General features: G+C 46.9%; 1 long non-coding RNA gene across 1 annotated transcript in view; it reads left to right on the top strand.

Moving 5' to 3' along the window:
- The first annotated feature begins 520 nt into the window (after window positions 1-520).
- Window positions 521-15058, top strand: part of LOC142784934 (uncharacterized) — a 78382-nt gene continuing 63844 nt past the window's right edge. Inside the window, exons 1-2 of the long non-coding RNA XR_012888760.1 lie at window positions 521-607; window positions 1596-1649. This is a non-coding gene — a long non-coding RNA (uncharacterized LOC142784934). The remainder of the gene's footprint in view (window positions 608-1595; window positions 1650-15058) is intronic.

The following is a 15058-nucleotide window of genomic DNA, read 5'->3' as shown; positions in this document are numbered from 1 at the left end:
TGTGCTTTTGCTATCGTTGAAGGGTGTTTTACTGTTATGAGAAACGTTTTTTTTTTCTTTAGCTGTGTCATACCCTGGTTCTTACAACGGTTTCTTTTCAACCATGCCCCGCCGCGGTGGTCTGGTGGCTAAGGTACTCGGCTGCTGACCCGCAAGTCGCGGGACCGAATCCCTGCTACGGCGGCTGCATTTTCTATTGAGGGGAAGTGCTAAGGACCCGTGTTCTCAGGATTGGGTGCACGTTAAAGAACCCCAGGTCGTCGAAATTTCCAGAGCCCTCCGCTACGTCACCTCGCATGATATGGTTGTTTTGGGAAGTTAAACTTCACATATAAATCAATCATTCTTTTGAATCATGGAAAACAGAATAGACAGTGATTTGATTAAGTTTGTAGCAAAATAGCGATCCAAATTTCTCACTTTAATAGTATGTCTACTTTTGTGAATGACAATAATATGACGATATATTGTTCAATAACAATAATATGTGTTTCGACAGAGCATGAAATATCTACTTATAATCGGCATCGTTTGGTTCGTCGTCGTGTCATCGCTGGACGCTTTCGCTGCAGCGAACGCCTGTGCCTTCGGCTTCATGAAAGAAAAGGTGCGTGCGAGTGTGTAGTCTTTTTTACGCAGCTGAAAATGAGAAGAAACCCTTTCACGTAGTACTGTGGTTGCTTGGTGAAATAAAGTGATACAACTGGTGGGCCTTTATTATCCGAAGTTAAAGTTAAAGCGCTGTATTGCGATCTCAGTCAAATATTGCGATCTCCCCAGATTGCACTGAAACAATACGAACCGAGGCTTTATTTTTACCAAACATAGTGCTTTCATAAATACATGGGAACACAGTATCAGAGCTTGACATTTCTTACGAATTCCAGCTAGAAACGGAGCTCCACTTCTTAAGCTAAGCTCACAGGGGCCCATTTACCGGGACTTCATGTTCGTAAGGGTGTATTTTTGTTTGTTAAATATTGCCTGTAATGATATTGAAATGCGTGCCCATTATTTTCACTTTATTGTTGTCGGTCGCCATGCACCATGGCCTCTTACCAACGCCAGGCTGAACCGCAATGACTGCAATCTTCACGACTGTGTTAGACTGCTTTTTTATGATGGGTTGTAGTCACTGAGTTTCTTCGAGAGCAGACGTGGGCAGCGGTGGAATTGGTAGAAGCTTGAATAAGGCGTCTGTAAATCAGGCGTATAGGCTCAAACTAGATTTAACAATACCCGATTCAACAAAAGTCCCTTTTTAAGGAAATTACCCTGAGTCCCCCTCAAAGGGCCATGGGGTCTAATGCTTTGACTAACTGCACACAAAGAAATGAATTTTCCTATCTCTGCTGATTTGACGAACTTTGCTTCGAGAACTGAGATCAAAAGGCCCGCAGAAGCACAGCTGTGGGCAAAGAAAAAGGCAAGCCAGGAGTGTTCCAAGCTGAGGCTTCGTGAAGTCTATGGTAACGTAGAAAGGTTCGATCCTTCTTGGCAACCAAATTAATCAGGACAGTTCAGCTTCAGCTTACATAAGAAATATTTCGAGGAAAGAAAACAGTTTGAAGTACCCTGCATGCGTTTTCTTACAGTCACTTACCTCGTTTGCGGAAACGATGTTCCAGGCCGCTAATATGTCAGCAAGAGTAAGTATCTCCGTTCATCTTCAGTGATAGGACCGGCCATGATGTCTCAACACAAAGCTAGGAAGTGTTAACAGGTCATCATTGGATGCTTTCAGCTGAGCGCGTCTTACTCTCCGGCCCGTGCAGATGTACCCTCCCGAGGGAGCTGCAGAGATATCGCGTTTTTGTTGAGCCCGTTTTGCTGTAACGTGCTCAGCTTGACTGCTAAATGACAGCGAATACGAGTGAACCCGCCTTTACTTTCTGCTCAGATGACTGCATAAGTGAAGGGACAGATTCGTTCCACGTTATGCTGCTCGCACGATCAGTCTGCGCCGGCGCACTGTGGCTGTTTCTACATGCTTGTGTGTAAATTGCCTCACGCGCACTCCACTTCCTTCTTCGCGCAGTGCAAATCGCTAGCATACGCAGGTATGACTGGAGCTTGTCGAAAACACTCAGCTAAACGTGCCGAATAAAAGTTTGGAAAGTGGTCGCAGACAACTAGACACTTGCTCACGTGGATGCGCCAGCGGTGCTATCCTTTCTCAATGGCATTCGCGCAATACAACGCGCATGGAGCCACACCTGATAGCTTTAGCCTTCGAGCCATCTTGGGCAAAAAAATACAGAGCTTATGAGGCTTTAATTTCGTAATATCTCATTGAGCTCTGATTGTGTTTCTCATTGAGAGGGTTTCACATTGGGTAAAAGATGTAAGAAATAGAGGACCAACATGAAAAAAAAGAATGCCAGGATGGTACAACTAAATGCAGGAAAATATGGTGATAACAATTGAATGAAATATTACTCGACTAGTGCTGAATAGGAAAACGTAGAGGACGTAACAGTAAAAAAGAAAGCGAGACGCCCCCGCCCTTCCTCTCCCAGAGTTATCTGTATTCGACGCGAGGACATACCGAGGCAGCGCTATGCGGAAGCATCGCGGTGGCGTGTATGATTGGATTGCACCGCGAGCCCTCTCACGCACAGGCCACGGCTGGTTACGCATTGTTATGCCTGCGAGTCCACAGCGGACGTCCGTGCCTCTGAAAAAGGCAATCTGTGTCAAGGCCAGCCCGCCTGACGCGAACAACTCAACGGCGTAAACACGTGCGGCGCCTTTCTGTCGCCCACGTGCAGTGAGTCAGCGAAGCCAGCGAGCCCGTCGAGTAAACAACCGGCGTCTTCCTGTCTGGGGGGCTGACGCAATGCGCGGCGACGTCACTCATCCTTGGGTGCAGCCATCTGCAGCGCAGCCTCTCCAGATTCGATGAGAAAGAAGGACGCAGACCAGCGGCGACCTCATTGGAGGATTCCGACCTCGCGACCAGCGGCGCTTCTGGTTGGACATTCGGGTTGGACCCGGTTCATATAAAAGAAGCCCTGCGGCGCGTCGAAGAGACCCCTTTTGACAGCAGTCCCGTTTGTGAGCAGACCTATGTGTTAGAGAGGAGAGCTCGGCTCTTCGAGTCTCTGTCGGCCCCAGTGCCGAATTTTTAACGCCTCTGTATATATGCTGTACATAAACCTTGTTTAACTCACCGTCGTCTCGTCCGCTCGTCTATCAGCTCTGCGCAGAAGCAGTCGTGAGCTGAAAAACCTACGCTACCAAACGGCTGGTGACCTTTCCGGTGGAGTTCGAAGCAGTGGCGCCTTCGGGACCATGTTGGCGTCGCCGTCTTTCGAAACAGTGGTTGCAGCGGTGAGATTCGTAGCGCCCTTCGTAACGTCGCCGGAGGTGGGATCTTCGCAACAGTGGTTGGCAGCTGCGGGATCGGCCGGCGTCAGCGACATCGATGCGGTGAGTGCCTGATGTTTTCCCCTCAGTTCACCAGACTACTCTAGCTCAGGTTATAGTAGTTTAGAGAAGGGCTGTGTGAAGCATTAGAGTGAGCTTTGATCGTTTCAAGCAAAGTCGAAGCGCTTTGAAACCAAAGTTAATGCGGAGGGTGTAAACACGGGAGTGTTAAAAATTGCTTGCGCGTCTTGCTAGTAGGCTTATAGTTGGTACGGCAAGTAGATTCTTAACTGGGGCAAACAGCAAGAGGCTAGTGTGAACGATAGAGAACCTTAAAGTGAAGGAACTCATCGAAATTTGTGAGGAACTCGGCATTACTTTGGGCCGTGCAAAACGAAAGCAGGCGATCCTTGAGATCATGAAGGATGAGGGAGTGTCAGCTGAGGAAGTCGATGAGGCCTGGGTGGATATCAAAGCACGCCGCGAGGAGGCTGAAAGGCAAGAAGCTCGCGAACGTGAAGAAGCTGAAAGGCGAGAAGCTCGCGAACGTGAAGAAGCTGAAAGGCGAGAACGTGGCGAGCGCGAGGAGGCCGAGAGACAGGAGCGCCTCGAGTTGAAACGAATAGAATTGGCAATCCTACAGTGTTCGCAGGCGCCTAGCGTAGCTTCTGCGACGATTCAGGTCAGCGGTTTTAGAATTCGGGACCAACTGCCACCGTTCGTAATAGGCGAGGACATGGCGAAGTATCTCGTCAAGTTTGAACACGTCTGTGAGCGAAACGCTTTGGAGCGGTCTCTTTGGGCGCGGAACCTGTTAGCTCTTCTTCCCGGCGAAGTGTCCGAAGCGATAACTTGCTTGTCGAGGGAAGCGTTTGAGAGCTATGACGAGGTTAAGGAAGTGCTCTTGAGACGTTATAAGTTGTCACCCGAGGCTTTCAGGCAAAGGTTCCGGTATGCTAAAAATGGGAATGAGTCACACGTTGACTTCGCGTTTCGTCTTAAAGCCGATTTATTTGAATGGCTCAAGAGTGAACGTGTTTATGACGATAGCGATAAAGTGGTGGAATGCGTTGCATTGGAGCAATTCTACCGCTGCATCGAGGAGGATGTAAAACTTTGGCTGCAGGACAAACTTGGTGTAGTACAGCTAAACAAGGCAGCACAGTCAGCTGTGGAGTATTATACTCGCCGAAAGGTGCATAGCAGGGCAGTGCGCGTTGAAAAGGATGAAAGAAAAGAGGACTTTTCAAAAAAACCTGATCAATGGAAACCCGCTCCGCACCGTAATTTCAAAAAGGACCCGTCTCTTACGAAGGACACTGTAGGGGAAGGGCAAACAGAAGCGGAAAAATCGAGTGAGGTTTCTAAACAACGCACTGATACCACACGGGCGTTTGAATCATCGAAACCACTAATCTGCTACAACTGCAAAAAGGAAGGACACATCGCGATAAACTGTCAGGAAAAGTTTGCTTTCGCAACAATCCGAGAATCAGAAAAAAACATGCGGTTGTTGGAGCCGTATCTGCAAGAAATTAGGGTGAATGAGAATACGTGCCGAGCACTTAGAGACTCAGCGGCAACCATGGACGTTGTCCATCCTTCATCGGTGTCTCCGGATGACTTCACGGGAGAATGCGCGTGGATCAGGCAAGTCGCCGAGGAGCAGAGTGCTTGCCTACCAATAGCTACGGTTGTCATTGAAGGCCCGTTCGGTAAGCTTCGCACCGAAGCGGCTGTGTGTGCCGCGCTAAACGATCGTTTTCCTTATCTTTTCTCCAACAACTCAGAGCAGCTTCTCAAAGAGCAGGGTAAATCGTTCTTCCCCAACTTAGTGTACATGGCCCTCACGCGATCGCAAGCACGGAAGCTTTCGCGGAAGCTTGACCTTGTTCAATGCGGTGAACTCTCAAGTGACCTTGTCGGCGGGTCGACGGAACCCCAGAAAGGAAATTTTCCGCGTGAGTCATGTGAGCAGTCACGCGAGCGGCCCGTCGCCGAAGCGACCGGCGCGGTATGCGTAGGGGGAGACGACATGGCGCCATTGAGTCAGAGCGAGAGGGTTGCAACGCTCTCGCCTGCAGCGAAAAGTTGGAGCGAGCTGTCGAGGGATGATCGAGAGACGCCCATTCAAGAGCAGCGCGAGGACCTCTCGATTAAAGCGCCAGTGGAAAGCCACATGAAAGCTGCACAAGGGTTGTCGAAAGAGTACAACGACGAATCGGTGAAGAAGCCCGCTTTTGAAGTAGGAAGCCAGGTAATGCTGCTGCAGCCGTCCAAAAGAAACAAGCTTGAGGTTGATTGGGAAGGGCCTGCCAATGTAATATCGAAGCTTCCCGATACGAATTATGAAGTGAAATTAGGAAGGCGGCAGAACAAAATTTACAACTTGGTGAAACCCAACGTTCAGCATCAAGCAGTCATAAATCAGCTGTTGAATGCTTCAGAGGAAGAGGAAGCAGAAATTTTTAGTTCTTGTGAGGTAATCGAAGGGGGATCGAAAGTAATCTGGGAGCAGAAAATCCTAGAGCCTAGGTTTAGTGAAGTCCGGAAGGAGGACCTGAGAAGGATTGTTTCCGAGTTTGGAGACGTGTTTTCGGACCGCCCCGGAAACACGACTGTGATCGAGCACGATATTGAGCTAATCGGTGAGGAGTCAATCCGTAGCAAGCCGTATCGTTGTTCCCCTGTGCAACGTCGCAAGTGTGAGCCGCTCTTGGTACCGCATAGGTATCGTCGCCTAAAAGTGGCCGGTTACTGAGATGGAGCGTGATACTCCGACAGCGCAACTTTGACGTTCGCTACAAAAAAAAAAAGGAAACCTATACGCTAATGCAGGTGCATTGAGCAGTGCGTTCTATCTAGTACCTTCTCAACCTTTCGGTTTCTCGCTGGCGATTCCGGGCAAAATTTTGACCTCATCACGACTTGGGCTGAGCGCTCTCGTTCAGAGTGATCTCAAGATGCCAACTTTATGTAGTTTTCTAATTCGTTGCGTTGTTGTAAGTGTGAAAAATTTAAGTTCTTATTTTAAGAGTCTTGTGTCCCACATGTGCCTCTTGATGTAGAGGGAACGAAATTCCGATAGACACGTCGATAGGTATATGTTGTACTATACTTTGTCTGGTGTTCTGTCGGGTGACCGAGGGCACTTGCTTGTGTCGTGTGTTGTCTGTTGTCGATCCGTTCTTGACAAGTTGCAGAACCATCGACAAGTGCTGAAACCAAGGATCTTCAGAGACGAGCGAAGCTGGTCAACAAGTTGTGGCGACAAGCCAGCGGAGCTGGGATCCGTCCTCAAGAATGGGACGTGTTCCTGGAACAGAGTCTGGAGCTGCATTCTCCCCATGGCCCTGGAGGCGAACCTGGAGGGACCTGGTGAACGAGCGCGCCTGACATACGAGCCCCGTGGAAGCAGCTCGTCTTTTCGGCGCATTGTCTGGCGGTGGGGGTGCTGTTATGCCTGCGAGTCCACAGCGGACGTCCGTGCCTCTGAAAAAGGCAACCTATGTCAAGGCCAGCCCGCCTGACGCGAACAACTCAACGACGTAAACACGTGTGGCGCCTTTCTGTCGCCCACGTGCAGTGAGTCAGCGAAGCCAGCGAGCCCGTCGAGTAAACAACCGGCGTCTTCCTGTCTGGGGGGCTGACGCAATACGCGGCGACGTCACTCGTCCTTGGGTGCAGCCACCTGCAGCGCAGCCTCTCCAGATTCGATGAGAAAGAAGGACGCGGACCAGCGGCGACCTCATTGGAGGATTCTGACCTCGCGACCAGCGGCGCTTCTGGTTGGACATTCGGGTTGGACCCGGTGCATATAAGAGAAGCCCTGCGGCGCGTCGAAGAGACCCCTTTTGACAGCAGTCCCGTTTGAGAGCAGACCTATGTGTTAGAGAGGAGAGCTCGGCTCTTCGAGTCTCTGTCGGCCCCAGTGTCGAATTGGTAACGCCTCTGTATATATGCTGTGCATAAACCTTGTTTAACTCACCGTCGTCTCGTCCGCTCGTCTATCAGCTCTGCGCAGAAGCAGTCGCGAGCTGAAAAACCTACGCTACCAAACGGCTGGTGACCTTTCCGGCGGAGTTCGAAGCAGTGGCGCCTTCGGGACCATGTTGGCGTCGCCGTCTTTCGAAACAGTGGTTGCAGCGGTGAGATTCGTAGCGCCCTTCGTAACGTCGTCGGAGGTGCGCTTCGAAACAGCGTCTCTCTGCTTAATTAATAAAAACAATAGTCTTTCCTGGGGACCTTCAACGCCGAAGGTTTGGCCTGTCTGCCTGCCTGTCTGTCTGTCTGTACGTTTGTCTGTTTGTCAGCCCTTAACGGTACCTTAAAATGGCACTAAAGTGGCCAAACGATACTCCAAACAGCCGACCCCATCCTCAGCGCTCACAAATGTTGCTCAAGATTCAGCGCTCATACTTGTGCGTTTGTCAATTAAAAATCAATTATTGCGCATATTCAGGGCACCATAACAACATGCAGACATTCCGTATGTGCGTTTTTTACTATGAAAGGCATACATAAGTAATTCTAAGAACCGTACGCTCTAAAAACATTTACACCCATAAAGGTATAAAACGGGTGTACGCATTAAAAGCACCTATATGAGCACTCTTTTTACGCCCCAGTTTTTAAATTAGAGGTGTTCGTAATTAAAACACCCTCAAAACACCAAATTTACACCCTAATATTTGGGGTGTAATGAACAAGGCTACAAATAATTGATTTATATGTAGGGTTCAACCACCCAAAGCCACCATACGATTATGAGAGACGCTGTAGTGGAGGGCGCCGAAAATTTCGAGCACCTGAGGTTCTTTAACGAGCACCCAAATCTGAAAACACGTGCCTACAAGGTTGCAAATGCACATTTTCGGGCCGTTTTGCTTATACTGTAAGTATACGTTAACCATCTTGATACCAGCAAGGCTCCCACTACTAGCTGCTTGCGAGTCTAGTAATGAATCGAAGCAGAAAGTTACGTGACCGAAACGCAGTTTTCATCGATAAAGCACGCAAACTACTATAAGATGGAAGATACAGTAGGAGCGACGTTTGTTCAATAGAGTAAGGGCCAATTCACCTGTACCTGTTTCTTTCATCTGCGTCATTTGCGTGATTAGTCAACATTCACAAAGTACACTGATTTGCCTGAACAAGGTAATGTTGCGCACATTGGTGCAGCCATGCATAGAACACTACCCCCCTCCACCCGTCCCCCATAAGATCGAAGGTTTTAAAGCTAGAGATAAAACGTCCACCACCTGCAAAAAAAACAACAGCAGCACAGTTGTTTAGCCATAACCACTACGTAAGCCGGCCATCAGGTTCCTTAAAAACGACCATTGACATCATGTATTTTGAGCAGGTACGTTTTATTCAATTACTGTAGCGAATGTTTCTCTTCACGTGTACATAAGAGTGCGTCATGGAAATTGAAAAGAGGACACCGACCATAAAAAAAAGCAGAATAAGGACATTTCGGTGACCTTGACGCAGCCTTGCTCACAATGACGGGAGTCTGTGGACTAAATTGCGAACAAAGCTCTCCTCAGGAGAGCCGAAACGCATTCTCTAGTTCTCTCTCTCTCTCTGTTTTTTGTGGATCCCCTGCTTTTAATTTATGTAACTTCCCCGGCAGACATGCTTTGGTCACAGCCTTGACTTTGTAGGTAGTGAGAAAAGAGCATTGAAGAAATATTCTCAGCTGTGGTCTTGTTCTAAGGACTGCAAGCTGAGTACAAATGTATTGCCGCAGCGTGAAGACAGAAGTAGTAATTGACAGGTTGAGAAAGTAGCAGCAGGTCAGTATTTTTATTTACTGCGTGCCAGAGCGTTCCTCTTCTTTCTTGTTATTGGTTGCTGCATAAAATCGTGCAGATGCGCGTATACGCTGTCGTCTTCGTCTTCCTAGCAGTACGCACGTGGCAATATGTTCTCATCGAATAGTGTGACGGCCTATGCATGCAATGTTGAAATGTCTTTACCGAAATGAAAGTGCTGATAAAATATCGCCTGCGTGACCTTGAATGTGCAGTCCCTAAAGACCCATAGAGCTAATCAAAAAGCATCAGCTTAGCTTTTTTACCGAAATTCACTTCATTAGGTCAGTGAAGGTGCGCTAAACATTGTTCCTGAATATTACAAATGCGCGTTCTGACTAGTAGCTCGTGCTGGCCGCACTGCACCGTCACAAAAATCACTGCGACTCAGATGCACTGTTAAAGAACGAGTATAACGCAACAGATTGCTGCCGCAAAAAAAAAAGCAGCGCCGGCGCCATCAACAGAGGGCCGGAGGTAGCGTTAAACCGCATCTAGCCGGTCTGAGAGCGCCACAAGGCGCCATCAGGTCTCGTCGCCTAGACGACCTTGGCTGCCTGGTTTGCTGCGCGCCGGGCGCACAGCGCGGGAAAGAGAACGACATCGTTTTACATGTCACTGCGTGCGCTGGCGAGAAACCTTCCCGTTGTGAAGTTTGGCCTGGAAACTCGTCTGAGCAGACGCCTTTGTGCGTGGGCCGATCCACTGGTGAGGCCCTCAATCCCTTCGGCTCCCAGTCTGACGGACGCTGTCAAGTATTTGAGCGATTATCCAGACCGGGCGGTGGGCAGAGGCGAGTTCCCGTCCTTCAAGTGCGGACCCTTTTGTCGTCCCCTCAAGCAGCAGCGTGACTGATGGCCTCGTCGACTCATCGGGCGACAGGAGGGCTGGCGTGGCCGGTGCCGGAGCTGACGGCGGAGTGGCGCTTCTTTGATCCTCATTCAAGTGGCCGACCGGCCGACTGCCTATGCCCGCCAGGCATTGTCCCTGCTGGCCGGGGGAGGAGACGTCGTGTCGCCGCGGCGCCACAACGAAGGGGGGCAGCAGGGACGGCGTCTTCCTGAAAGAGACTGCAATGGCCACCGCGGATCGCCCCGCTAATTGGGCGAGCTGTGCGGCGGACCCTTTGAAGTGTGCTGCCGGGATCGTGGGAGCTCTCGAATGGCGGCGCACACACGACGAGGAACAGCCCTGCTGGCGCCACCACAGTGCAGTGTTCATGTGGACCGTGCATGCTTGTCCCCCTCACCTGTTGTGTGTGTGTGATTGGTGCTCCACTCGGAGAGGAGGAGCCCGACAGGGCTTAAAACGCCGCCGCAGAGTGCTGGACGTCGCTCTGAACTATGTAACGTTCAACCACCACGCTCGTGGTTTGTGAAACCACTAACCCTTCTTTTCTGTAAATATGTGTAAATAGTGTCATAAACCCCTGTTCTGTTTTTCGTATCCTCAAGCGACCTATTTCCTTCCTTTCAACATCTTACAACTGGTGGCAGCGGTGGGATTCCATCATCAGCAACTTCCTCCTTCGGACCCCGGCCTTACAACTGGTGGCAGCGGTGGGATGCCATCAGCGACCTTCCTTCCCATCCCCAACACCGTGTGCTCATGTGGTGCGCATGGCTTCTGGATCGGTAGAGTTTATTAGTCGGTGTTTAGTTTGAAATGTGCCTGCGCTCTCTGCTCCACCAGTGTGTTCTGTCAGTGCTGATTATTGCGAAGATGCACCATCCTGAAGACTGGACCTGTGGATTCATATTGTGGAGCACTCAAAGTGAAATAGTGAGTACCGCTCTCACGTCGTTCCGTTCAGCGCTTTGTTAACTGCGTAAGCACGAGAATAACGCCTTCAAACAATTTTGTTTTCAACTAGTTGATGACAAATCAGCATTTGTTTACTTAGCGAAAATATTTGTCCGAACTGTTTCACGGGGATGATGGCGAAGTGTGATTGTGGGCAAGTTTTTTTGTTTGTTTGTTTAGATCGTTTGGAGTAAAAAGCCGAGTGAGCGTGCGCCGCTGAGATTCAGCGAAGAAATTGAACAGATTTTTGCGGTGCCCTTTGTTTGAAGCCGTTTTTAACGGGGCCCGCTCGTGCTGCACATCAATTTTAGTTTACTAATCAATACGTGTGTGGGGACGGCGCCTGTTAGCTCTTAGCATCAATCGTATGTAAGACGCATATGCTTGGGCATGTTGGTAGTTCGTTTACTTTCTTTTTTTTTCTTATTGCACAAAAAGACCGATAACGGAAAAAAGGGGCGTGGTGTCCATGTCGTTCATTTCGGATCTTTTTCGTTTTGTGCGGTAAAACTACCGTGATAACTCGGGTTGATGCATCGGGTGACAGCACAGCATATTGTTTCGCTAGAGGTGCGCCTCGTGAAGTTTGCCTACTTGCTAATACATTCAATTTTGTTAAATTTGTCTTCACCGGTGTTTTCGTTCACCCGCAACGTAGTGTGACACTGCCGACAGCCGTGCCTATGTAGCGGATTGAGCACTGAAGCTGGACTTCTGTTTGAACAGACCTTTAGTCTGTGTGTGTGGTCGAATTGCCTACTTGAACCGCGAAAACGCTTGTTTGAATATAACTGGTAACGTTCGAGCACATTTTATTCAGATTGTTTCCATCATGTGTAACTTTCAAAATATTCTTTATATTCAGAGTTTTATTGCCATCGCCTCGCTTTGGCGTTTATCTTGGCTAAGTACTTCAGATGTTAAAGGTATTTTCGCTATGTGAAGCGTATTACTTGTTTTTTTGTTGTACAAAAACACTTTAATGTTATACACACTGCACGGTATCTAAGCATGTGTTGCAGCCAAAATGTAAGACTGGGCAGCATATCTATCTGGGAACACAACAAGCACAACCACTGAGCAGTCTACGCTGCATCGGGAAGGAGTTATGCTTTTTCACCCTAACAGCATGATTGAAACTAATGGCCCTAATTTAGCAGTATGCAATGGTCATTGAGTGAAGGTAACAGGGTCACTTTATTCGACATTTCCCAGCCAATTTTGCGGCTATGGTAAATGTGTTTGAAAAAAAAAATCGTGCTGATTTAATGCACTGCAAACAGTGAACTGCTTGAATATTTCGGAGAGAAAAAAGTTTTTGGTCACGTGGTTGCCTTTCCAACTTTCCAGACTGTTGTTTGAGTGTTGCTTGTGAAAACAAAATATTTTACAAGTACCACACTTTTTTGTATACCAATTTTCAACATGTTAAGTAAAGGAGCTTATGTAAGGTGTTTGAAACTCAGCAATAATAATACAAATTTTTGGCCACATACGTTGCAAGAATTTATCCGAAGTGTGTTATGTTTGCATTTTCTCATTGCTATACTGCACTTCGTATGAATATCTGAGCTGTGACTACTTACTTCACAGAAAAGATATTTTGATGAAAAAATTATTTTTAGACATCTTAAGCTGTTAACCTCTACGAAAAAAGATCACTCATTTCACAGAATTGTCATTTTTGTCGGTATTGAGGCGCAATTTGCACCATGTGGTGGTCCAGTTAAAAATTACCTTCTACCTAAATTGAAAGCAAATAAACAGTTCTTTGTATGTGACAAGTTCCTTTACAATTTCCATTTCAATGAATAAAATATTTTTTGAATTTTCCCATCAATGGCAATGGGAAACTTCAAAGCGTCGGCTGCAGTATGACCAAATGGCGAATGGGGAACTTGGAACTTCAAAAATCATTTAGTGGCAAAGCTCTTGAGACCGTGGGTAATCCCTCCTCTGTAGTCGTACTAGTATTATGTAGCCACTTGATGCGTTGCACAATAGATAGCGTTAGTGGTTTTCACATCATATACACCGACAAAATGATGATTCGTGGGGCGAATCGTTCGTCCGTATATTTGTGCTTTCGTCCGTTCGTCTGTGCATCCATCCGTTCGGGCTTCCGTGTGTCGGTCTGTCCGTGAGTCCGTCCGTGTTTCTGTTTGTTCAACTGGCGTCAGACTGTCTGTTCATCCGTTTGTGCGTCCGTACGGACGAAACGCCCTACTCATCATCATTCACTCCGTGGTTATGCTGTGATCTTTTTCTCAAAACATAAATTGCTATGACAAAATTTGGCACATAAAAAGAACTGTTTATTTGCTTTGATTTAGGTGCAACGTCTATTTTAATTCAACCACCACATGGTTCAAGTTGCGTCTCATTATAGACAAAACAATTATTTTGTGAAGATTGCGCTTTTTTTCTCGTAAAGTTTGACAGCTTGAGAAGTCTAAAGTATATTTTTCCTCCAAATATACCTTATGTGGATTAAGCATTCACTCCTCAGATAGTCATTCAAAGCGCAGTATTGATATAGAAAAATGCAGATATAATACATTTCGGCTAAATTATTTGAGGCGTATGTGGTGGAAAAATGGTAATAATATTACTGAGCTTCAAACACTTTACGCAAGCCCTTCACTTAACTTGTAGACCGAATTTGGCACGGAAGAAATAATTTTTGGCACTTATGAAATAATTTTTTTCACAAACATCCAGACGAGATTCCGGGAAGTTCAGGAAGCAGCCACGTGACCAATAAATTGTTTGTCCGCGAAATATTCAAGCAGTTACCTTTTTCTATGCAGTAAAATCAGTGCAATTTTTTCGAATACATTTGCGGTGGTCAACAAAATGGCTGGGACGTCTGATGTGGAATGACCCAACAGCTAATTCTTCCATTATATAATAGTGTCAATGGTGAGCCATTTCAAGAACACTAGTATCCTTCGCGTTTTAAAACGTAACTGTGCAGTACTTAATTTTACAAGTTACCTGCACTGAATACCTTCTCAATGCGCATACGTCATGTATGCTCGGTTGCATTGTGCTTTTCTGTAATACAGATAAAATATGTATATGTTGTTGCGCGGCTTACTGTATTCCTTTTAATAAACTAATCGAATGAGTACCATCGTAGATCTGCAGGAATACACATGCAGCTGTGTTGATGCATACTTACGGATAGAACTTGGCATTTACTTAGATGGGTCGTTGCATGCAGCTAATGGAACATTATCAACTTCGAGCAGCACCTTTTTATTTGCCTGCACGAGCAAGCTGAAAGGGTAAAGTAAGGTTCATATTTACGGCACGAAAGGCATAATGATTTTGCCACAGCGCGCTTTTTATGGCGTTTATTGCTCAGTATACGTTTTCTAGCATTTCTCACTGCAGTGGAGCCCGATGCGACTGAATATGCTTGGTATGCACTCAATTTATACTTACACATAAAAAAGCAGTTAGTTATGCATGGTGCACACTGTATGTTGCACTCTTTGTGAAATTTCAGTCATTGTTCCTTGTGTATTTGATTTAGGTTTCCGGGATTTAATTTCCTGTACAGAAAGAACAGCTTCGCCCCACTTCTCTCGAAGGCACCAGTCAACTCAGCAGCTGAAGATGATTGTGCAAGCAGCAGTGACGAGTGGTTTTGCAGTTAGAAGTATACCAACACTGACAATACATTAATACAACCACAGTTACACTACCTTGTTGAATGTTCTCTTTTTTAATGTCGAAATTTATACTGCTAGATGTAATAGGTTGTAAATGTGACTCCAGAAACTCGCTTACTCTTTCTAAGTATCTTTTTTCTATTGTATAGGTGTCAATCAAACGCCATACGTCTCAGTCGTTTGCCCGACTAGCCCAAATGTTTTGAAAGTTGTGAAGATTTGTTGTATTGAAAACAATGAATATTTAGTATAGAGAGAAAGAAACTTGGTCCCGTGACATATTTCAAAATTTTGCAGAATGCCTTTAGAGTCTTGTTTGTCAGATTTGCAGTTTTTCTATAATAAAGGCAGAAGTTAAAATTTGGCCTAATTGTTTTTTGCTTC

Source organism: Rhipicephalus microplus, unplaced genomic scaffold (genome assembly GCF_043290135.1).
Source record: "Rhipicephalus microplus isolate Deutch F79 unplaced genomic scaffold, USDA_Rmic scaffold_16, whole genome shotgun sequence".
NCBI classification, from domain to species: Eukaryota; Metazoa; Arthropoda; class Arachnida; order Ixodida; family Ixodidae; genus Rhipicephalus; species Rhipicephalus microplus.
This window is presented reverse-complemented; position numbering and strand designations above follow the sequence as displayed.